Source organism: Serinus canaria, chromosome 3, assembly GCF_022539315.1.
Source record: "Serinus canaria isolate serCan28SL12 chromosome 3, serCan2020, whole genome shotgun sequence".
NCBI classification, from domain to species: Eukaryota; Metazoa; Chordata; class Aves; order Passeriformes; family Fringillidae; genus Serinus; species Serinus canaria.
Window position 1 is genome coordinate 76,563,757 of NC_066316.1, and position 25,822 is coordinate 76,589,578.

Consider the following 25,822-nt stretch of genomic DNA (forward strand, 5'->3'; position numbering starts at 1 on the left):
CTAAATAAATCTTAAATAAGTATTCACCTTTCATCACAGAGGAACATAAATGGTTAGATCTTATCAACAGGGGAGTCTTTTTAATCTTCCTTTATTAACCATAGAAAAAAAAAATTCTGCTGTTTTTCCTGCCTTTTTTTTTAAAAAAGTCTGATAATTCTTGACATGGAAGGGGAGAGTTAAAGATCATCTTTCAAGTGAGGAGCAAATCAATCTCAGTGAAGGAAAGCCTAACCAGCCTTACTGACTCTGGCCTGCCAGGTACTGTCTTACAGAGAGACCTCAGTGAAGTGTCAAAGGCAAACCAGCACTTTATAAGGGTACTTTATTGTGAACAAGCAAGGAGTACATTATCTTATCATCTGGTTTTATAACTTCCTGCTTCATTGTGCTGCAGATTAAAAAAATTAAAAAGAAAGGATATAAATGTCATCTTCGGTGTCATTAACCTAAAATCTATTAGAATTTTATTAGAAAATAAGTAGCAAGAGAGTACAGATACATTTCCTCCCTTATGCTGTGCTAAATTGCTTGTGAAAGTGATATATTATGACTCTTACACTACATCTATTGCAAAACATGGAAGAGAAGCCCACATACTGTGTACATTAAATGGTAATGCTAAATTGCCAATGAAGTAATGAGCATCTCCTTAAATCTCCAAGAAGGTTGTACAAATTTCCCTTTTGGAGGATAAAGATAAATAAAGAAATTGTTTCCACCTAGAACTAAACAAACGATAATAGTAAGCTTTGTTGTTTATATACCAAGGTCACAAGCTATTAACCTTTTTTTAAGGATACCTTTTTTTGAAGAATAACCAAAAAAGAAAGTGGTCTTGTATTTCTCTGCTTGGGGCAGGCAGCTCTTTCGTTATTAAAAGTCAGACATCTTCAAAAAGAAAATAGATTTCTGAGCCAATCATTTAGAGTCTATGAAAAGTTATTAAGGTTTCTACAAAACAAAAAAGGTCTCAGTTCATTTGGGTTTTTTAATCGTACATATTGGAAAGCAGAATTCAGGAGGGATTCAATTTATTCCTGAGTAACTGGTCAGCACAAGGTTAAATAAAGAGACAAGTTATGTGTGGACTTCAGGTTCCCTCTTTAAGGGTCAGTTTTACCCCAAATGGAGCACATGAAGAAACTGTAAAGGGTGGATCCAAAAAGGCAAAACATTACATCAACAAGTGGCAGGCTTAAGCCTCTCTTGGGAGCTGTTTGCTCACAAGTAAATTTGGCACCTTGAAATTTAGCCATTCTCCCAGAAGGACTCAGGTAGCCTCTGTGAAGATCCCATTTCTAATCCTCCTGCTGCCATGGCTGTGGATAGTGATGATAGTCCATAAAGCATTCAAGTTGCACAAAGGAGCACCAGGAGAAATTAAAGCTCTTCAGGCTGGAACTGCTGTTGCAAAATATAACTAAGCCATCCAACACTGGCTGCTACTTTCCAGCCTTTGGAGGTTTGAGCATGTGTAGTGGGACAGGGATTTCAGAAATTGAAGCAGACTGCAGACACGAGCTGAACCAGCACATTCTCAATCCAGTTTTAACTCAGTTTAAACTGGGACTAAAATCCTTCCAGCTTGGATCCAAGTTCAGGTCCATAATTAACATGACTGGGCCCAACAATCTCTCGGAGCATTTAACACTCAAAAATAGGAATGTGACAAAGGCATGTGGCAAAGGTAAAGCATCCAGGCCCAGCTCAGCCAGAGGGATAACTCCTGCTCCCCCAGCAGCACAGGCACTTTTCACACTTGCAGAACAATGCCACAGGGTCCTCTTATTACTCACATCTGACTTGAGAGGATGGGGAGGTGCTGCAGCACTGTGTGGGTGATGTTGTGTGGTAGAAATCAAGCAGAAGTATGAGAAAAAACTAAGCTCTCTGCTGCCTACACACACCCCAGATGTACAGAAGCTCATATATATTTCTACAGTGATGCACACCACAGGGCTGCCAAGGTTCAAAAGATATATAAAGGGCTCTGCTGTATAAAAATGTGTCATTCCTGTTGCAAAACAAAGAAGACCAAAAGAATAGAGCCAAGTGAGCACAAGAAGTACCTGAATTGATAAGTACCCAACTGCCGAGCATAATGGCCTTGAATCATGGTGCAGAAATGAGGGCTTTTCCTGCCCACACCAGGGCTGGGGAGAGGCAGAGGAGGGTTAGAAGCAGGAGAGGTTCTACATGATGTGGCCTTGTGTACCCTAGGAAGGTTAGACAGCTCCTGTGCTCAATAGCACCTCAGCAGGGATGTTCCTTTATGGTCAACTCAGCATTCTGAAGTGGTAACTGTTAGCTGGTTCAGTCCCAAACTGACTCTAATGATTTCAAAGTTAAAGTTCTGTGTCTGTCTCTGTCTCAGGTAAAAAAACCCAAGATTTGAACAAGTAATATGCTTAGAATTAGTACTAGGTTTAGCTGATTGTAAAGAAATGAGGGGATAAATGCCCCCATATAAGAAAAATTACATTAATTTTTCTTCAGAGTTAACAAATTGTACCAGTTAACAAGTTTGTCCAGAGACAGAAAAAAAAACTGGGTCTTCAAAAGTACTGGTGTTGCTGCTGCTGTCAGAAAGGCTGTTGGTGAGCACTCTTCATCAAAGGACATTTCATGTCTGCATCCACACCCTTCACATTCTGCTGGCAAAGCAATGTCAGCCTGGGTCATATGCCTTCAAGGCAACTTTAACTTGGGAACATTTCTTCAAAAGACACTAAAAATGATTTACATTTTTCCTTACTAAATCAGCATTTTTGGTATCATTTGTGTCAGTGCCAACTTCCTCTCATTCTTCACCTGTGTTCTGGCCTCCCTTTCCCCTCCCTTGTGTGCCCCTGAACATCACTTGCATGCCAAGAAACCCATATTGATGAATGCAAAGTTTTTTTGGCTTATTAGAGAAAACTATATTATGCAGCCTCCTATGCAACGAGCACTAAATTTTTTTCTAACATTGGCTTACATTTTTCATGAATAGGAGTAATTTTTCTGAATAGGATACTTCCTTTACAAATGGCAAATACCCCAGATTTGGACTTTTTTTTTTTTTTTTTGTCATTACATTTTTTGACTCAAGCAGTTAATGCCAAGATAACAGAAAGTGGCACACTGTGACCTCTATCCTGCCAGGAAGAGGCTGAGACTTGTTGCCGAATTTTGGACTTGGAACACGCACTCAGATACTCTGGTGATTATTTCACACTGATTACTGTTCTTTACTGCTGATATTTTCCCTGACTGGTTAATTTTTCCCATTCATGTGACTCTTCCATCAAGGTAAATTATTAAACTATATATTTAGTTTTCTTGAGGGCTCTTGGTTTGATTTGGGGTTGTTTTCCCTTTCTCAGAAACACATTTACATTACCTTGCAGCAGTGTGCAGAAATCACAGTGCAATTTCAGGAGGAGTTAATGGCCAGAATTGCACATTATTCATATCTCACAGAACTTGATAATAAGTTATTATTCCTCACCCTCAAAGGGACAAACTGAGCCATGAGAAGTGATTGCTGAGATATCCCAGTGCTTTTGCAGGCACAATGGTGTGAATGTTTCCAGTCTGGCTCAGCATACTGTCTTCACTTACATTTACTGCCAATGCCAAGCACACAACATGAGGGCTCTGAAGTCCTTTCAGATGTTGACGACTCGCACTCTCTAAATACATCACATGCCCCGACAAATCCACCTTCCCAAAGAAGGCACCAAATGCCATTAGATGAAGCAGATGTTTCTAGGCAACCTGACCATGACCGTGAAGTGACCCTCATCTATTTTGGATTTATCAAACCATCAAGGGCCCCTGCTCCTGCCAATAAGACTTGGGACAGGCGATTCAAAGAGGTCATTATATAATGACCAGATGCCTGAGACAACTGAGGCAGAAAATACTGCCTGCAGGGGATATGGGCTCTTCCTGAGGGAAGAGGAGCCCCCAGGAGCCAAGGGGACACAGAACAGCCAGTGTCCTCTTCTGCCAGGGTGCTGACCCACCACATCTGAGAGGGGGGAGCCCAGGGACTGTGGCAGCCATCAACCAGCCAGGGACCATCAGGCAAAGTGAATGAGTCAGACCTGGAATCTGCTTTTTGGGAGCAGGGGGAGGCAGGGAGGGGCATCTGACAGGAGCATAGATCTGAGATCCCTCCAGAAAATCCCAGCAGGAAGTCAAGACAGAAAGACTGTGAGCAACCTTCAACATTTCTGAGTCACAAGAGGGGACCTGTACAGAAATGGAACTCCTTATCCCTAGGCAGGGTGTGCATGGGTGATAACGGCAACAGAGGCATTTGGATGTTCTTATGGCCCTGAGAGCATCCTTCCTTTTTAAAGGGCAGTAAATACCAAGGTTAACCATAGCCAGCTTCCACAATGCTTTCTCATTGTACACACACCAGAACACAGATAATCACAAACATCTGGAGGGTAGCAGCTCCAGTCAGACACCTAACACATCATACTAAGTCAGATACCAGATATCAACCACAGTGTCCAAAACAGATATTAAAGCCAAAAAAAAGCACTCGGCCTTTGCAATTTTATTCCCAAAAAAAATCCCAGATCCCCAAGATCTAGCAATACAACATTTTACCATAGAAAATCCATAGCTCACTTACTAAGCAAAGATGCCCAGACTGCATCCATGTAAGTACTGATTACGTCAAAATGGCAATGAGGAATACAGAGTGGGTAGTACTCCCAGACATTTACTCAGTAACCTATTAGAAGTGTTACATATGAATTATGTTGGGAAACAAGAGGTTGGAGGTGAAACAAACTAGCTGATAAGGAAGCATTGTAGCAGTATATTAGAAATGTGGGCTGCATCATGCCTCTTATTGTAATTACTAATGGAATGACTTCGATAACTATGAGGGAGAAATGAAAGCAGATGACTGCACAGAAAAGACTCTTTATGGAGTGCTCAGGCACTAAGAATTTCTCAGCCAACAGTCCTTTTCTGCTTGAGTGCTATTTCCAAGTGCTTTATATTTTTTCTCAAAAACTTACACGATCAAAATATGGAGTTAAGATGATGGTTCCACATCAGGCAAGTAGCTAAAAGCAGTTTTCAATCCCTATATTAGGAACATTCTTTTTCAAAATGTATTAAGCATCTAGTTTACCAAATATTCACCGCAAATAACTCCAAAGTATCAATAGGGAGGAAAATCTTTTGATTGCTAACATACTGTTGCCTTTGAGAATTTTATAATGCTATGGTACCTTACCAATTCTGATGTAAACAGGGACAGCACCCAAAAAAAAAAAGGCAAAGTCAACAATTAACTCGGGCAACAGACCCTGAAAAGTGCAAATTTTCTGTAAAATCAGGACTGCTGCTGTCACTGTGGAGGAAGGGTGAGACTGTCTGGAGCAGGCAACTCCACAGGCTCAGCTGCTCCCCAGACTCTGGTCTGCATCTCCCCCTGTTTCTCACTCTCTCTTCCCCATCTTCTCTCTCTCTTCAGAAGCCCCCTGTCCTCCTGGGGGCAAATCCTGCTGTGCCTGATGCTGCCCAGAAGACCAGAGCAGGTTCTTGGAGTGACAGGCAAGAATCACTACGCTGAGTTTGGTGGAAATCTGCTGATGCAAAGCAGCCTTCAGTGATGCCATGCAGCATGCTGCTCTAGCCCCAGTAATCACTGACTTGGCAAAATTCTTTTCCAGACAATCTAGCTCAAAAAGGGCAAACAGACTCTCTTTCTGTATTGTTTACCTGCTAGGAAGCAGGGAATAAATGAAGCATGCACGTGCATGTGCACAACTTTTGTATATTGGGAAAGTTACCTGTCCTTCACTTTCTCATTTATTAAACTCTTACTTTGACAGGTTCTTGCACACATGCTCGGACAATTTTTAGAAGTATCATCAATCTAAGTACAGCTGAGTTGCTCTCTCACCTCCCTACCCAGACTTTGACTGAACAGTTTCTTTTAATAAATGAGTGATATGGCTGGGTGTTATCAACCTACTGTAACATTTAATAGATATTCATAACATATATTAATCATGAGCAAGTTTACAAAGGATTCAATCCTGCAAGGTGTGGAGAACACTCGATTCTCCTTGAAGTCAGTGAAAGCAGAAAGGGTGAGATTTTTGTCCTTCCAGGTTCTGCATTACAAATGCCAAGTCTTCCTTCTGGACATTAAAAATGTGAGCACAGCTTTCGGAAGCAGTGCATGTGCCATTCGGTCAGTTTGTTTTACAAGTACCCTGTTCATTGTAGACAGAAAACCTATTTTTGTTTTAAAATTTTTACTGCAAACAAAAGCCTTCCATCAAATTTATCCCAGGTACAGAAGTCTGCTTTTTAGCAGAACTTTCTGCATTTTCCCTACTTGCTTTGAATCATAGCAATACTGCTTGGCCTATAAACACCCATATAGAAAATGGCAGTGTTCACATTCCTTTCCCCATGCAGAACTCAGAAAAACTTCATCAATTAAAAACTAATCAAGTACGTAAGAACAATAACACAGCTTCCTAAAGTCTAGCAACCTATTAAAGTGAAATACAGAATTACAATTAAGATTAATGGGAGGCAACTAGAATGAATTTCAATCAGTTCTATTTCAAATGCATGTGGGATCCTGCCCATCATTTATACAAAATTATCAAATCTAACCTCATTACTTTTATTTCTTCCCTACATTGGGATTTTAAAAATAAAGTTCCAATATCTAACATAAAATAGTAGGGAAAGAAAATAAGAATGTTTAATTCTAATAAATTACGGTTTGTTGGGTTTTTTTTTTCATAACAGGAAGATGGCACAGCTGCAATACACTTAACTCTGTTGACTAGATATCCACCAATTTGTCTGGTTTGTTTACAGACAAAGTCTGACAGCTGTTCAGCCGCTTCTTGACATTGTATTGTAATGTTACATATTCCACAAAAGATTACAAAATATGCCACCCAAATTCTTTATACCACAGAAGATCATGCTCTTTTCCCCCAAATGGTATCCCAGTTCTGTAGTTCATTTCCATCTTGAAAAATGTGATTTTCAGTACCATCTGCAGACCTGCAGCTTGAGTGTGGTAATCTGCTTCTTTATTTTCAAACCGAAGAGGTTACAGGTGAGATCTTATATCTCTGCAGATTATTTTGATCAACAAACCTTTTATCTGAGAGGATAGGATGGGCTAGTGAGCACCTTCATCAGAAGCAGTACTGAGTCATAAGCAGTCAGAAAATCTAAGTGATTTTCCAGTTACTTCATTCTTCTGAAACTTTCTGAAAGAATTAAGCATTATAAGAAGTATATACTTTCTCTTACATGACCAGAATTAGTGAAAAATCACTGGATAGCAACTGTTGTGTCTTAGGAATGGCACTCCCCAATTTATTACCTTTTCCATCTCCCAAACAAGACTTTCTGAACGCAGACACCATCTACTTGCTTCCCATCCCATGCCCTCCCCCTTTCCACTCGGGGGATGGAGTTCAGAATTGGAGGCACAAAAAGGTGACATTTGCAAGCTGAGATAGGAACAATTTGCAGAAAACAGCAATGAGATAAGATAATGAACAGTGACACCAACAACATCAATAACAAAAGCTATAAGACAAAGAAACAATTTACAGAGAAAAATCACAACAAAATACCAACCTTCCCCCCAAAAATGCCAGTCCCTTATTTCTCTCCCTTGCAAGTGCAAGATAGTATAGAATAATATTATGCCCCTCCTGGCTACTACCAAAATATTAACCCTGTCCTGCCCAAAACTAGTTCACCAACACAGCTGTTTACTTTTCCAGATAGCATAAGGTTGAACTCAAAACCAGGTGCAAGCCTAGGAATGGAATATTTGGGCAGCTGAAGGAGGTTACACTACAGCCCCTGACCAGTGTGACTAATTATATTCAAAAATACTTTACTTTTGCTTTTTCTGTAGTTATACTTTGGGCTCATTAGTTTGCAATGTTTTATGTTATAATTGTTTTGCCTCCATAGCCCATGATGAAATGTCAAATTAGATGATACTCTAAACTGGCAGAATATTTAAAAGCCATGAAGAAGATTTTCTTCACCCTCTTCTGGCTTCTGTATGTAAATGTCTCCTTGTCTCCTTCAACACAATCTAGGCTATTTTAGGGGTTCTTTACCTCTGGACATGCTTTCAAATCTCATTATGCAAATCCAGTATGTGACACATAAGCAAAATAAAATATATTCAAGTTATTAAATGTAAACCTGAATTCTTTTCAAATAGGAGTTAGATACCCAGTAATAGAAATTAGAACTGCTAACTGAGAATCAATTTTCCAGCTGTCAGTTTAACAAAGAACAATGAAAGTTTTTTAATCAACTCAGTTGGCTACCTGATGTTTCTTTCAACAAGAGGCATTCTTCCCATGACAGGCTATTGGGAGGAGGCATGACAAACCCCATACACATGAGTAGAATCCCTGCAACAGGAGACATCCTGCTAGCAACAACCCCTGGAAGATCCCAGATCTGACACCATGCAAAGGGGTCAAGCAGGAAGTAGAAGGTATCCAGTGCTGAGTGAGAAGAGGAAATGGGGGAACTGTAGTCACAGTGAGCAGAAAAAAACAGATGCTGCCAGTAGGCTGTAGGATTGTTGATTTTGGTTTGTAATTACAACTGGCAATCATTTTGAACCACTGCTGCTTTTTTTAGTTATTCTACTTGGATTGCAGTTACCAGCCAAAATAAACAATCCTAGTAATAGAGCTCAGAGTTTTCTGATGAAACAGTTAAACTCCCAAGTGCTTGCACCCAGACCTTCCAAACCTGCAATTCAACTGGAAAACTTATTAACAAGAAAACTTCATGTACCATAAGTTGTATGCCAACGTATTCATAGCCTAGAACTATGAGAGTAAGAAGATTATGGTGAGAACAGTTGGAACTTTCTTTTGAAAGCTGAATTACAGTCAGCAAAGGCAACACTCACCAAAGTGCAAACAATTTCATGCACTGTTTTGCTGTAGAGCATAGTTTAAGGCAAATGAGTGTCTCAAGATGAACCAAAGCCTGAGGTTTTCCAAAGCAGTGACTTTTTTTGAAAATATCATTTTGACTTCTATCTCGTTGGAAACTGTGCTGTGTATGCAATAAAGCTCATCAAATTTCTTGAGCATTTGCAAGTAGGCCAGGGGTATTTTGGAGTCTATCTACTAGGCTCAGCCAACACCACAGGCTCACACAGGATGCAAAAAATCCATTTTGAGCATGTGAGAGGTGATTGTGAGCACATAAGTGGAAATCAAGTCAAATTAATCTCTTTTTTCTGCTAAATAACATCTTTCATCTCACAGTTGCTCCTAAGAAGGAATCTCATCTTGAAAGGAAAATAAGAACAGACTCAGCAAAAATGTTATAGAAAACCCTACTGAAATTACCTCAAGAGTACATCTAATCCTTCTCCTCACTGAACTATACCCAAGCCATGCCAGACAGACAGGTTCTTCACATGGAGATTCCACAACCTTTCACAGATTGTGTTAAAGCTTTCCTGTCTTTGTTCTCACTATATCATTCCTAACTTTCAGCGGGAATCTTCATTACGCCAGTAAAAGCCTTTTATTTCTCATTCTATCAGTAGGATAGAAAGGAATAGTTTTCCACCCTCCTTTAAGTTGTGCAAAGACTGTTATGTTTCCTGCTAATGTTCTTCTTTCTTTACCTAACCGCTCCAATTTCTTAAGCCTTTCTTCATAAATCACATTTTCTGTTCCTACAATTGTTGTTTTCAGTAATCTCTCCAGCTGAGCCAGGTATTTGTTAAAAGTTACTACTCAAAACTGGGCATAATATTCTAAATGAACCTTTACCAAAACTTAATAGACTAGAAGATGATTTCAAATACCCTACAGGTAATAGTCTTGTGTAACTAACCTATTAATTCCCAACAAAACCACTTTTTTCTTATCCTGTTCAGTAGGTGATTCAGTGTGACGGGAGATTCAGCCTAACCTCTTATTCTCCAGTGTGGAGGATACTCAATTATCCAGCCTCTTATTCTCTCTCTGTGGGTGTAAGAAGATTATTCCTGTCCAAGCATAATATCTTGAAATTCTTCTTGTTGAACTGCTGCCTTAGACTGCATCTTTAATGTGTCAAACTCTTTCTCAAGACTAATCCTGTCCTATGGTATGCTCCTTAAATGTTGATGTCTTATGAAAGTTCACAAAAAATACTAAAAAGTGATAGTGAGCTTTTAAAAACTTTTTAATGCAGTTTTCCAAAGAGAGTGCAACTAGTCTTATTATAATCTGTAGAGTGATTTCTTAGCTAGTTTATGAAATGTCATGAGAGATAAAATCGGGATTTGTCATGAAAAAGCAGCGTGTCATAGCCTGCTTCTTTCCTATCTATAAGAGTAGTTATTATGTAGTTCCAGAAGGAAATTAGACTACGGACTTTACAGATTTTGGAAAATCTATAATGGCTGTTAATTAATCTCCTCATCATCCTGCAGATCTTTAAAGACACTTTGAATATCTGTTCCAGTATTACTGCAGAAGCTAAAGCCTAGCAGACTAAAGCATTGATTCAAAGAGCTGGTGTAAGAAGTACAAGGTGCATCATGGCACCTTGGAGTGCAATTCTGGTCAGCTGCAGTGAGTAGGTGCACAGCAGTCTGACTTGCAGCAGCCACTGGCACTTAGGGGTCATATTGGAGCTCGTGGTTTTAAGTGTTCACAAGCAGAATGAGAGCTGGGATCATGTCACATGCCAAGAGTCACCATCAAAGACATCAGAAGAGCAGACAGCACTCCAATGTATGTATGCATCATCTCCCTTCTTCTCTTCATGTGCACACTGGAGGGCAAATGTAGACTGAAAGTGAGGTAATGATGTATTTGGTGGGTTGCTGCACCCTGCACCTTGTGAGACATCCCACCCTGTCGTATCTACCTGCAGCTGCCCTTGCTGCACCTGCTGATGACTGCCAGCCTGCCTTTGCCCAAAGCCCCAGGCAGACCTAAAGGTGGACCAAAGGGTTCCTTTGCTCTCTATTTTCTTCTCAGTTCCTCATTCTGTAAATAATGAAATCTCTCTCTCCACCATGCCTCTCCCTTTCTCTGAGCAATGCAATTGGAGCTGTGTCAGGGCAGCTAGTCCTTTCTTTGCTCTGATTGAATAATAATGAAAGGATGGGAAACAAAGACTAGCAGCTTTTGAGATTAATCCCCCTTCTGTTCTCAGCTGTCAGACTTACTTATTTTTTCCTTTTTTCAGCTAAATCAGGTCATTATACTACAAATCTTTACTCTGAATGAAAGATTAAACTCAGGTATTTTATTTTCATCAGGGCATAATATTCAGCACAGAATAATTGGCTAGAGTTTCATCTGGATATTTGTATGGGGCCTCCTATCAAATTCCACTAAAACCTTACTGACTCTTTCCATTTTTTGAATTCCTTAGGATCTTACTGTAGTAGACTCCTGGCAAATGGAATCTTTCATTCAATTATACCTATCTCTACATCTGAGATGTCATGCTTTCATGAAGCCTCTTTAAACAATCAAGAAAATGAAAAGGTCTTCAGGGTTACCTTGTAATAAAAACAGTAATAGAAAAGAAAAAATCTATAACCTAAGTGTTTGTCCTTGACATAGTATTTTTTTTCCTACAATGAGAAGGAAAAAAAGAGGAAGGAAAAAAAAAAAAGACACAGTAAACAAGAAAAGGCTTTCAGACTACATTTAACTGCTTTGAAGCCAACAATAAACTTACCACAGTCAAACCAGAAGGCCAACAAGGCATAAGGTCATCAAAAACAAGGCTCATTGAGCCAGTGTGTTTGGAGAGATGCCATTTCCACTTTGTCAGTACGAAGAGTGCTATATTGAACAGAGAGAACAGAGCTCATGCTGACATAAAATTAAAACCAAAAAACATCAGGTCTATTGTGGAGATCTCACGAGGAGCAACTATGCATTAGTAAACTCTCTGGTGTGACTATTGAATCTACCTTGATGTTTCTTACTTTACTGATTACTTTATTGATAGTGTCTTTTTAAAAAAGACATTATCACACAGGGAATGTATTTTCCCACCTGAGAAAAACTGGCTTAATGCCACTTCTGCTCTATCCAAAATCGACCCAACAGTAGCTTTGGGATTTGATTTAATTTAAATAGAGATAGACAAAGCATGACAAAAGCATAGCACATAACAACCCAACATGGGCCTCTGCTAATACACAAATTTTTGCTGGTGCAACAAATCAGAATATTTCTAGACTTAGTCTTTCTGCTCATGTTTTGCTTTTTTTTCTCTTAAAAAAAATTCTCAATTTAGAAGTAAAATACTACTATAAACTTCTGCTCCAAATCTAATAAAAGACAATTGGACCTACTGATGTTTGGATCCCTTGAAAAGTTATGCCTTATATTAATGCCTATAAATATTTATTAAGTATTTCAGGTTATTTCTCTCAGAGGTATCAGATTTTCATGATATAAAGGTCATGAGAAGAGTTCAAATGAGAACAGGTCCTGCAAAGTCTGTTTTGTTGATTTCTTTTGCTCTTATGAATGGACAGCATTTCAGACAAATTTTTAGTATAGGCAGTGCAAAGCTAAGTTTAGTCCTTGTGCTCCATTATACAGGCAGTCCATTGACTTTGGGCAGGAGAATCCTAATGAGAATTGCCAGAAATACTGCTTGGATCAGCAGTGGCACTAACAAGTTTGAAAGGTACAAGGCAAGCAGTGTCCTCTGAACGTGGAAATTTATAACTCACCTCTTCTCCAGGTTACTCATGTCTTGTCTGATTAATATCCTTCTGGGTTTTTTTCAGTTTCCTCCTTTGAGCTTAGTTTCTCTTGCACATACCACTGTTGGGAAAAAAAATATTCTATCATGAGAAACATGCAGCTAGGAAATACAACAAGTATAATGTTCCAGTGACAGCAGTGGCAAAGGTTTGCTCAAAGGATGATGCTGAGCAGGGGCTGGAGATTCAACCATGGTGCCTCAAAGCCACTGCTCAGGTAGGACTGGGGAAAGGTTACCAGCAGGCATCATCTTAAAAAGACAAAATAGATTTTACATCCAAAGAAATGAGCGCCATTATCACCAGTGAGTGAGGGAACCACAGAGAGGAATAAGTGAGGAAACCGGGATGGGGTCCTGAGAAACTGGGTCTAGTGGAAGGTGTCCCTGTCCATGGCAGGGGGATTGGAACAAGATGATCTTTAAGATCTCTTTCAAGCCAAATCATTCTATGATTTTTTTATTACTCTGAACTGGCTAAAAGCCACCCAAGATGTCTCAACCCTGAACGAGCCCTCTTTAGTTAGAGCAAGAACAGGTTGCCCTGTTTACACCCTGTAGGCATGTCTAGGAACAGTTCTGACACATTTCAATGTAGTTGCAATTTCAGATGTTCCCTAGAGAGCACTAGATTGCAATGATACTAGCAAACAGCCCACCAAGCTCTGAAATGCTATAGAAACCTGTGGGATGTGGGGACCTAACAAACTTCCTTGCCTTTTAACATCCCAGGCAGACAAGCATACATGATGCCACTATCAAAAATGCCGAATCAAATTTAAACACTACTGAAAACTTCATAAAAGTCAGTGAAGAAATCTTTCTTCTGTTTACTGTTAATGGTTGCAAGATAACCTTTATTTATAGTGCCTTGGGGACTTATTCAATAGGATGTAGTGACACTGATGAGAAGGATTATTTATTGTTTATACAGTTGCTTAAAGATGAAGGCACTGCATAAATATTCTGGAAAGCATAATTCCATGAAAAAAGCTTTTCATAATGCATCAAAATACTTCCTGCATTAAAGTTGTTCTGGACTCACTCTCTGCATCACAAGCCACATTTGCAATGCTCAGAAGGCCTGACTGTATCCTTTATCACACAGCATCTGATATGCAGTCAGTGTAAGAAAATCATAGCTTCTATCTAGTATTCATGTAGTGCCAATAATCCGCAAGGCATATTGACATCTTTTGAAAAACCAAGGAAACCGTGGGCTTGTTTGACAGAATTTAAAAAAGAAAGTTTCAAAACATACATTAATGGGCCATAGAACTTGCATTCAGAAGTGATAAAATGGTATGATAAGGATTACATGAACAACAAAAACCTTCCCATTTTGTGTAGGCACATTAAAATATACCAGGTTATTACTAGGTTGTGCATAAACTCAAAAATATCTTAAGTAATGAAAGACACATTTTTGTTCAAAATTTCCAAAACAAATGTAAAAAGAAACAAATGTAAAAAGAAACTCTGCACCCAAGAGGCAAGTCAGACAATACCAAACACAGTGCAAAACCTCTGGTTATCACCTTCTCGTTATCACCTCTTTCACTCTTGTCACTAGTACCCCAAGCCTTGATCACAGGATAGTTTCCACCACTTCTGTCCTCACTTTACACCAAGAATACCAACAATAATGATTTAGTGATCAGTTAGACATGTTAACTATTCTGTGACCGCTAACAGAACAATTCACGCCAGAAACCACTCACACTGGAAGGACCTGCTATTTGGCCCATGAACCCTCTTGTCTTGTGTTCTGTGAAAATTTAACTAATTTAATTCCTTTATGTGTACTGAATGTGAATTTTTATATATTTGAAAAGTGTTATACCAAACACAACTGAAATCATTCTCCATCATGTTTCTTTTTCCTCTAAACTCCAGGTCCCAGGGTCCAACTGTTCCCAGAGGCAATAAGTGGTCTAAGCTAGTTTTCAATGAATCAATAACATCTAATCAATAAAGCAACTCTAGGGGTTGATTTCAAACACCTAAAATAAATCTAAATGGGTGTCTCAGGCAGCACCCATTCCTCTGTGTCCACTGCAGAGCTGGCCACTCAGACCAGGCACTGACTTCTGGTGTGCAGCATCAGGGAAACTGAGTGCCTCCATCTCTGAGTCAGCTGAACTAAGGTACAGCAGTACTCAGCCCATAACCTATTACTGTTTCAGAAGCTAAAAGTTTGGGAAGCTGAAATGCTGTCTTTCTGAAGCCAGTAAATTAATCATAAAATCATGGAATGTTCAGGAATTGCTATGGTTTTAAAGATCATTTAGTCCCAATCTCACTGCCATGTGCAGAGACATCTCCCACTTGACCAGGTTGCTCAAGGCCTTATCCAACCTGGCTTTGAACACCACCAGGGTTGGGCCATCTGTAACCTCCCTGGGTTCAGAGAGGTTTAGACCTGTTCCAGTGTCTGAACACACCTCACAGTGAAAAATTTTTATCTTGTTTTTAATGGAATACTGGGAGAAAAAATGTCTTTATCTTGTGGGAGTCATGGGAACAGAACAAAGAGCCTTTTCGGCTTTTTCTGCGGAAAGCAATCCTCAGAGATACAACTCCTCAGAAATTTTTTGTATGCTGAAAAAGATTTTCCATTAAACTTTTCTGGGCAAATCCATCTGGGGTGTATTAAGACAAATCTAGTTATACTGATCTATTACTTCTGTCTGAGCACTTAGTTTTCTTCAATTTAAAAACAACATAAGGGAGTAGGAAAATCTTTAAGCAATGAGACATGACATACTATACCATGCTGTACTGTTGATTAATGTGTATCCCAGGTGGATGGGGAGTAAGATAAGTGCCTACACCATATGTGGTGAGTGCATTAATCAATATTAACGTGTATTAACAGGTACAGAGAGAGGGTACTGAAGAAGAGCTGGTTTTGGAGCACAATCCTGCTGTGATGGCGATGGGGGATTGAATCTTGTTGACACGAGGAGTCAGCGTGACCTCTGAGACAGTGATCTTAGAAAAGCACGTGCATTTGATGGACTCCACACCACAGGATGTTGCAGAAGCTAAAAGCTTACATGGATCCAAGGAAAGGCAGGGCAAGTTCATGGATCAGAATTTTTTTCAGGCTATAAAATTCAAAGAAATATCTCCAGGTCAGGAAGTTTCTGAGCTGCAAATGATTGGAAGCAGGGAGAGTGCCTAAGGAAGTATCACATACAGTTCACCCTGGTTTTATCCTCTTTCCTAGATACCTCCTTTTGATGGTCATCAGGGACCGGGCAAAGAGCTACAGAGCCATGTGATACAACCCCATTCAGTGCTCTTATAGTCTGGTGATTTATGCCCTAAATTTATGGCATACAATGAGTCCTCATTAAGTCTGTGCAAGTTGTTTGGCGTTCAGATTGGAGCAGTGTGTGCGGCGGCATGCATACCTCCACTGATCCACTGAGCAGCATGGAGACTCAGGTAACTGCCTCACTGCAAACACTGGCAGGATTCAGCAGGGTCTTCTACCACAGAGACCTGGTACCACCAAACATGTGCTGCCAGCATCTCCCGTGTCAAAGCTCTGGTGAGGCACCGAGACTTGAGAGATACTGCCTGCCTGAAGGCAGAAAATCAGCCAAGAGACAGACATAAATCAGTGAGTACAGGATGTTTCAGGAACCCCACAGCACCACTGCTCCACACACAGGAGAGGATTTTCAGGAATGAGGCAGCAGCTCTTGTTCTCTGTCGAGTTCAGAAACATCCCCATTTTCCACCCTGCCAGACAGAGAGTTTATAACACAGCTGCCACATTAGGGAAACCAAAGAAACAACAATAACATATTGCTTATTGGAGCATATTAACATGCCCCACAGCAGTCTCATTATGACTGTTAAACTTTTACCTAAGACACCGAATTAAATGCCTTTTTTATTCATGGCCTCCTCTCCAGACTCTCTGTTCTTACAGCCCTTCCTACTAGCACAGGAACCAGAGTGGTTCAACAGCCCAACAGCAAAACAATGCTGTCAACTGCCTACTTTCAAATTAAATTAAGCTTCTCTAATGTTTCTAATTTAGTGTATTAATGCACACAACAAAAGCAAAGATTTTGGGTTGGCCTTTGTGTGATTCACATACTCCTGTGTTTCAAAATCTTTTTTGAGATTCTGAAGTGGCATCTAAATTATAATTTCAACTTATCAGTTAACAAACATATTTGAATGCTGATCCTTTTCAATGACTATAATTTTGAATTTAAAGAACCTTCTATTTTAAAGGTGAAGAACTCTAAAAACTGCACATGGCAGTAAAACATGTCAGCTATGTTTCATCCTTTGTCTCCATTCTAGGCAATGTGAGGGGGCATCTGTAACTTACATCCAGCTATTAGGATCTGTCCATGTGTTGATCAATAAAGACCTCACGACTTTACACTTCAGTTCCAAGCCCTAACTACTCAGTGGACAGCCTGTAATTTCAGCAAGGGAAGAGAGCACCTGCAGGTGTTGAATTAATGCACCATGAAAGCAGAACTCTGCTGTGTTGCAATGGAGTTAAAATCAGGCTTCTCTGCTCTTTCTGGCACTATTCAGTTCCCAGTATATTTCTGACTTTGGATACATAGGCTACCCAGTAATTTTGTCACATCTTGAAAATAGAGCAGAGGTAAAAATCCATTAGAGTCTTACAGCCATAGGTTGTATTTACCATTTGCTAACAGGGTATTGTGTTGTGAAAGGAGCCTGCTTCTCCAGTCCCACCACAGAAAGTTTCTTTTGTCTCACTAAAAGTCTCAGAAAGAAATTCAAAACCTAAAAATGTCACTGATTTCTTAGGAAAATAAATAATGTAAATTATGATGTTAACCAGGACAATATCCTTAGTAAAAGTCAAACTTCAGAAAAAAATATATTTTGAAAGAAAAGAGTTTTAATTATTATTTTTTTTTAATCAGAGCTGAAACATTGTACTGAGTATTTTCAATGCCACAAATCCCACTAACTTTGGATGAGAAAATTAATACAAGCAGTGAAGAAAAGCCATCATCAATGCAGCTGTTTTTTAAGCAGACACCTGCTCAGCTATGCCTCTGTGGGTCACATCTAGTTGCCAGTCCATATGTGTGACATTTCTGAGGCCAGATTGCAGCTTCATCTCCCAATACCTCAGTAAAGCTGAGGAAATTTAGATGTCTCACTAAGGCCATGTTGACACCTGTCTCTGCTCCTAACCTGTACCACTGAGCCACCCCAAGGGGAGAAAGAGGAAAACCTTCAGTACGGAGGTGGAGATGAAGATGTCTGCTCAGTATTTTGAGTACAGCTGCTCTGTTCCCCAGAGCAAGTTTGCAAGGCCTGAGTAAAGCTAGTCATCAAGGTGAGGTGATATAGGCAGCTGCCTCAGGCAGCAGGCTGCCAGGTGGATATCAGCCTTTGCTGTGACTACAGCTCTAAACATGAAGGGCAGCAGTACTTCGGGGTGGGAGAATGAGGAGACTTTTTCAAGAAAAAACTACCATTCCCCTCTTCCTCTCAGCAATGATAAATCAGGCTCCCCAAGGGTCTCCCTCTATTTTCTCCACATTAGTTTTACTTCTCTCCTTGCTAAGAAATCTTACATGCAAAGAAACAGACTGTCCCCAGGTAGCTGCTACAGATTTTGATTCCCTAGTGAATGATACAGCTTATGCTACCTGTGACCTTCTGCAAAGCCAGGCCAGGCCAAATGTTCTAGTTAACAAATCTACTCATTGTGTCAGTCCCCTACTATGCACTGGAGTTCACAGCCTTCTACAGTCAGAACAGCGCAGGTTGGAAGGGGTCTCCCAAGGTCACCTTGTTCAACATCCCACTTGAAGCAGAGCCACCACGAGCATTAGTCCAGCTTTGCCCACTTAGGGCAAATAGTAGAGATCACACAATCTTTCTGAGCAATCTGTTCAGTGTGGCACTTTTGGCACAAGCTTTTTCCTAAAGACAAATCTTAATGCAGTCTCTCCCTGCTGCCCCTGGTTTTATGACCTGCCACCTTGTCAAGCACTGCAGTTATATCATCCCTGTGACTGGCCTCCAACCAATCTACATTGGTCTAGGTGCAACACCACCAGCTGGGGAAGAGTTCTTTTCCGTAGTCTACCCACCACACTCCTCCCAACATACTCTGCATCGTGTGCCTCCTTTTCAATGAGGCTGCATTGTCACCTCCTATCCATTTTGGTATCCACCCAGTCCTTTTCAGCAGTTACCACTTGGCCAGTCAGCTCTCAGTATTATTGGTGAGCTTATTTTAAGCAGAGGAGCATATCAGGAATAAAAATATGCAAAACGCATCCATAGGAGTTTAAAAATAACATGTTCTGTTCCCATTATCCACTTGTTCTCCCTTCTGTACTCACACTGCCCACACTAGGCTCTGCCCCATGTTATTATTAAATTCAGCTGTTGGAACTGCCAGTACCAAAGCATTCACAGACGCTTTTTAAAACAGGTTTAAAATCATGATGTTCCCAAATGTAAATAGGACAACTACTATTGGTTTGATCATTATTTTTACATGTTCATACAGCCAGAGTATATGTAGGCAGGGCAGGGGAAAGAGTCCTCAGTGTATTTCCCTGCTATGTCCACACAAGCAAGTGCAGCCCAATAAAGAGGGATTTTTTGAGTGAAAGAGTGCTGAAGACTCAGCTTACACTTTACCAGAATTTCAGGGCATTTTATTTCTGACTAGCTCCAGACTATTCCTATGGATTTGATCAGCCATGAACAAAGTGAATTAGGTAAAATGTTACAGCACACCTTTCATTTTACTTTCTTGTACTCCAAGATGTCTCTACAATGTGAACCCAATATTTTAAACTGTAAAGATTATGATTTGTACTCCAGGGGTACTCTCCTGATTTGAACTCAGATGCTAATGCAGATGCATGATTTTCTTCTTTGTGCACTTCCTGAGCCTACTCCTTGTGTCTCAATACCAAGAAAAATACAATAACTTATAATAAAGATCATTGAGTCCAACCTTTAACCTACCACTACCAAGTCCACCACTAAACCATGTCCAGAAGTGCCACATCTACACATCTTTTAAACACTTCCAGGGATGTTTTTTCCACCACAGGGCAGCCTGTTAAGGGAAAGGAGAAAGACAGTACATAAAAAATACTTGTGGTAAAACACAGGCATTCTGACTGAAAATAATATCTCATGTCTATCAATGTGTGTTTTGTTTTACTTTCCCTGACTTGAGCTTGGTTTGCACTCAATTATTCATTTTGCACCATTCAAACAGAAACAAAACAGATAAGAATGCTAAATATAATTATATAAAATGCCTTACTCTGAGGTCCTGAGAATCACTGTGATTACAAGAAAATTTCAGATGTTCAATACCATTTCCTTCATCTCATGCCTTTAGCTGAACGCGTCTTTCATTGCCTCTTTTTTGCATCATGTATCAGTGCAAACTTACATCCTTCCTGAAGCATTTGAAGGTTTCTCAGTTTATTTACATCCAGTAGTACATTAATACTTTCCACTGTGCAAACTGAGGTCTTAGCTAATCCTTGGACACTAATTTAGTTGAATAGGATAGTTACAACTCTCTGTCATTGCTAAAGTTAATGATCTGATACTTTACAAGACAAGAGACATTTCAAATGAAATTGATTGTATTAATAGTTTTATTGAGCAATATTACCAGAAGTGTGTTGTTCCACAGTGTCCTCAAGCAAAGCCTTTATTGGCTCATTAGCGGTGACTTAATGCCCAAATCCATAGTAAGAGACACATTCTAATTTTTATAAAATACAATTATGGATAGCCTAAAATTCTACATTAGAAACTGAGAACCATCCCACTGCGCTTGAAAGCCCTGTCTTCTATGGGAATGTATGGATAACTGCTGCATGCAAATCACCCCATGGCATTGACAGATTCTCTGTGTTTCCAGCTGTCAGTGCTAGAGAAGAGGAATATCTGGTGAAAATGGATGAATTAATTTGCTTCTGATGTACTGAAGTGTCTGGGAGTCCATTTGCTATTCGGAAGAGGGGAAGGTAGCCAGCATCTTGAAAAGTAAGACTTTTTCAAAGCAGCGATATTTGAGCATTTCTAGTCTATGTGATGAGTGTTGAAAAAAACCTGGTGAAGAAGGCAAGAGGGAAGGGAGCTGAGAAGAGCAGGTATACTCTACTTGAGAGAGTCAAAATAGACCAGTTTCACAGCCACAATTTAAAGCTGTTGAAAAGCAACTCACACCTTACTTACTATTTCAGTCTACTGGACCTAGAAGGACTTATTCAAGCCAAAGGTTTTCTCATCTAGAGGAATGCTTCTTGGCCTTCATGCATATAGATCAAATGAACAGTTTCTCACAAAGATCACAGCCCAAGTTTAAAAACAAGGTTTTCTTCTCAAAATGGCCATATCATTGAGGTCAAGTTGAATGCCAAGAATCATTGAAAAATTGCAGAATTTTCAATTTTAAAATTTTCTCCATGTCGGCTTGCTAAGTGATCCAACCTGTGTTTCCAACTCATATATACAGACACCCTTAGTGAAGCTGCATATAATTATAAACAGCTATGGTCAATCAATAATGCCATATAATTTGCCGCAGGTGCAATAGGGTTGTCTGGCACAGTTAAAGGTGTACTGATGAAGAGAGATTGTCTTTGCTGCATTACTTTAATAACCCAAACAACAGAAAGCAGAAGACAGTACAGTTCAACAAAATTTTTCATCTCCATCTGCCCTTAGCATTGAGTATATTTGCCTACCATGACACATGCACGGAAGAAAACTGAGGTCATGTATGATGTAAAAAAATACTGAATTCTGCCTACAAAGTGCTATGTCAGACCAGTCCTCAGAGGATTCTACCTCAGCTGCTGTGATTGTTTTTCTCTGTAAATGGCATTATTTTATCTCTACTGATAGCAACCTGAATTGCACAACACTCCCTCAGTGTCAGACACCACAGTAGTCACAAGTCACAGTATAAGAAGCAAACACACCAAGCAATCTGATAACCACAGAATCATAGCATTGAGCTTGGGTTGGAAGGTAATCTTGAACTTCATCTGTGTCCAATCTCCTTGCCATGGGACACTTTCCAGTTCACCAGGTTGCTCAAAGTCCCATCCAATCTGGTCTTGAACGCTTCAAGAATGGGGCATCCACAAATCTGGGCAACTTGTTCCAGTGTCTCACTATCCTCACAATAAAGAATCTTTTTCTAATATCTGATCTATATTTATCACTCCGAAGAGATATTTTGGATGAGCTTTGAACTTTGTAGCAACGGTAAAAACTGTGGCTTGCAAGGGCTTGAAGTTTTCAGCTTGTCATCTCTTACACTTTTTTCAAGTAAAAGTGTCAGCCAGTCTGTGGGATGTGGCGAGCATGCCCATAACCCACTGAAGCAAAAGGCTTGTGGGGCATTGCCTTGGAGGAGTAAGACTCTAGCAGATCATCTCAGCAGCCTTCAGTTACACAGAGTTCTGGCACCCTACTAGATCAACAAATAGAAAAGGCAATAAAGACCATCCCAACTAATAGGGTAAAGAAGCCTACATGGCAAACACTTCTGCCATTTCTTCTGTGTTTTGCTGCTTTCTCCCCAGGTACAAATTATTTCCTGTGCCTACAATTTTCAAGAGAGAGCGTTGGAAACTGTGTATGATGCAGCAAAGCTTGACAGCAATCCAGCAAGGTGGGCAGCTGAAAAAGGAGGCAGAGGCAATCAGGGGAGAACTGCAGACAATTGTTCCACAGCTGAATTGTAAGCCTGCGCCTGTGAACTAAAAAATCTATCTCAGATAATTGACATTTATTTGATTGAAACAGCAGGGTGCCCTCCATCAGAATGGGAGGAGACCATATGGAACAACAGTATGAGTGGAGATAATGTTTGTCTGCTGAGTGTGTCAATGTGTTTAGAGATTATTCATCGGGCTCTAGGGATTCCAGTATGTTAATGTTTCAGCTAAATTAGAATCAGATTAATTGCTCTAATCTAATGGAAAGACAATGTTTATCAAATTATTGCTTCTTCACCACATGATATTGTGGTGTCATTACTCTTTGAGTTAAAAAAAAATAAAATAAAAAGGCTCTCTTGTATCACATCTGCTCATGAGCTCCTTAACAGTGTTGATTACTGCACAAGAGAGACAGCGTGGTTTATAAGTCTATAAAGAAATTAATGAATTAGAGTGAAAGTCTGGTAGAAAACAAATTCTCCATACTGTGGGTAGACCTGAAACTAAGTTAATTGGAATGACTTTACCTTGTTTTGGACTTGGACTTTTTTTGGAGGGACTTTATTTTTGATAAAATTTTGATACATTTTTGCCTCTTTCAAATTTTATTTTAGTGGAATGAGCTTGATTTTTTTCATAGCAAGTAGCACTAAAACTGAACCGTATAGTAAAAAAGTTAATGTTTTCCTCATTTTCTTTCATATTCCTTAATTTAAGTTGCATCTGAAAATTGCAATGACATTACTAAAAAAAATAAGTGTGCAGATGAGATGACTAAAATCCTTCAGCTATGCTTGCTATTATTTAATGCTTAGGGTCATTTTAGATCACCGGTCAAATTCCAACCCAGAGGAGATAGAGAGCTTTTCAGCTACATTAAAACAAAATGGAAATCTGCAGTTTGGTAGCACTACACTGCAAGTGCTGAGCATCTCATAAAGTAAGATACTTCTTTAATCTTTCTGCAGCCTGAATGGTGCAATAGCCTCCAAAGATGCCTTTTAAAAGCTGGTTCCAGGCTTTTTACCCTTGGCATTTTAGAACACTTTCAGTATATGTTATGCATGCTAAAACACAACATTAAAATATTAGCCCTTTTAAAACTTTATCTAGTAAGCACAATCCTCAAAAGGGGTAGAAGCATGACCTCTTCTCTAAAGTACTAATAAACCCACCAGGAATACCCCTCCATTCTGATTTTCCACTGTGCTGCCCTGACTTGATGCTACTGAAAAGCACTGGGACTTTTTCACAGGACTTTGTGTATCACACCAGAACAATAGAAGACAGTCAGGCACTTTGTCTCAGCCTAATTTATAATGGTGACATGGTGTTTGTGAAGCATTCAGGCTACATGCTTAAGAGAGCACTGAACAAATATTTTCTAGGCTTCTATAGTAACTAATAGTTTTTCCTGCCTTAAAAGGGTCATATATCCTCTCAAAACATATTTCAATGAAATTCTGTTTAAATAAAAGTGAATACCTTTGTTAGTCAAGCATTCATAATGCTTATTAAAACACATCGTTTATAAAAGTGGGCTAAACACAACCACAAAAGTGATTGAACACTGAGTAGAAAACACTGCTTATGCATTCTCTCCCCAGTAGCTTTCTCTCCCAGGTACAATTTGGCACAAGGATGCCAAGTTTTTAAGGCCAGGACCTCTGCTGGCAGGATATTTGTTGTGCTTGTATTCTAGGATTAGTGTTTCCACAACACATTTCCCTCCACATGCATTTTTCTCAGACTTATGCAGCTAAGTTTTCTGGCCTTCTGGAGAGATAAACTCTCCTTCAATCTTTCTTATTTGTGAGACATCAGAAGTTCATGGCAACTCTCCCACATAAAGCTTTAAGTCTTATTTTATAAAATATAGATCAAAGGTGTAGTGACATGTGGAATGCAAATTTGGCTGCATAAACCAGATGCACTCTGAAGCCATGATGACAAAGCCCTAGGCACTTGCTCTTTTCCAAGTTTCAATACAATACAAAGCTGTTGCTAAACCCTTTTTGGATACCCAGGTTTTTATACATCTGTTTGAAACTAACAGAGAATCTGCCCTCTTTCCCAGAGTCTTCTGACTACTTTTAAAGTGAGTAAGGCTCCAGAAGAGCCATGGTGGATGGCAGACAGACACTTACTCTGTCATCACTTGGTGCTTGGATCTCACTTCATACCTTTTGTTCCGAGAGCTGCAGCAATAGCTTCCCCATTGTTTGCCCTGCTTTGGGAGCTGTGAACTTCCATCCTAGCCACTCCCTGCTGGGCTCCTGAGCTCTGTACAGCACAAAGATCCACAGTCACATCATGCTGGGCATGGAAACACACTTCTCACAGATATATATAACTTAAGGATGATGCAGCTTGCTGAGGAATACTGTGACTCACTGAATAACCCACACCATAAAAACACTATTCAGGAAAAATACACTAGTTTAGTATGGATCTATAAGCTTTGAAATACAGATGGCTAATCTAAATGCTTAATTTAAATAAATGACTTATTCATGATCTTTAAATTATCCACTACCATTATTTGGAAATGATTTAAAGTAGCTGTAGTCCCACATGGGAGAAACGGTGACATGCTGTCGGGAAACCTTTGTTGGTAAAGTATACGGATTTATCTGTTTGGAAGCAAAAAAATGTTGTACACCTAGGACACTCCATGTGGTAATGAATTAGAAGATTTGCAAACTAGCAGCAGGGGACAGTGTTTCTGAAGAAAAGTCCTTTACTAGAATCGGCAGGGTACTTCAAAATTGCTATTATTACTATCTATTAAAAATCGCAGTGTTAAAAATGCATAGAATGCTCTACAAAAAGATTAATGTTATGGTTTATTTCTTGCTCCAAAGAATTTAAAACACAGTTCTGCCTCTGGAGTCATTGTTGTCATACTTACAGAAGCCTGAAGGACCCAACAAAGTCGACAGAAGTTGCAGCCTATGATAAAGAGCATGGCTGAGCACTGATTTAATATAGGCAAAACAAGAAAAAAATGTAAGAAAAGCAAGATATTCGGATCTGAGAATTTTGACCCCGACTCTTCTTATAGTCTGGCTTAATTACACTGTATGAAATTCTGCTTTCATTGGGTGTCAATACAAGTTTTATCATCTATTTAAATGCAAATTCAATTGACTTCAAGGAGGTTTCCCCAATTTAGTTTGTGTATATATATATATATATATATTTTTTTTTTTTTAACAAACAACACGAATAAATTTTGGAAAATAGAACTGTTTGTTTTTTTTATTTTGGCAGTACAGTTTTCCTGCACC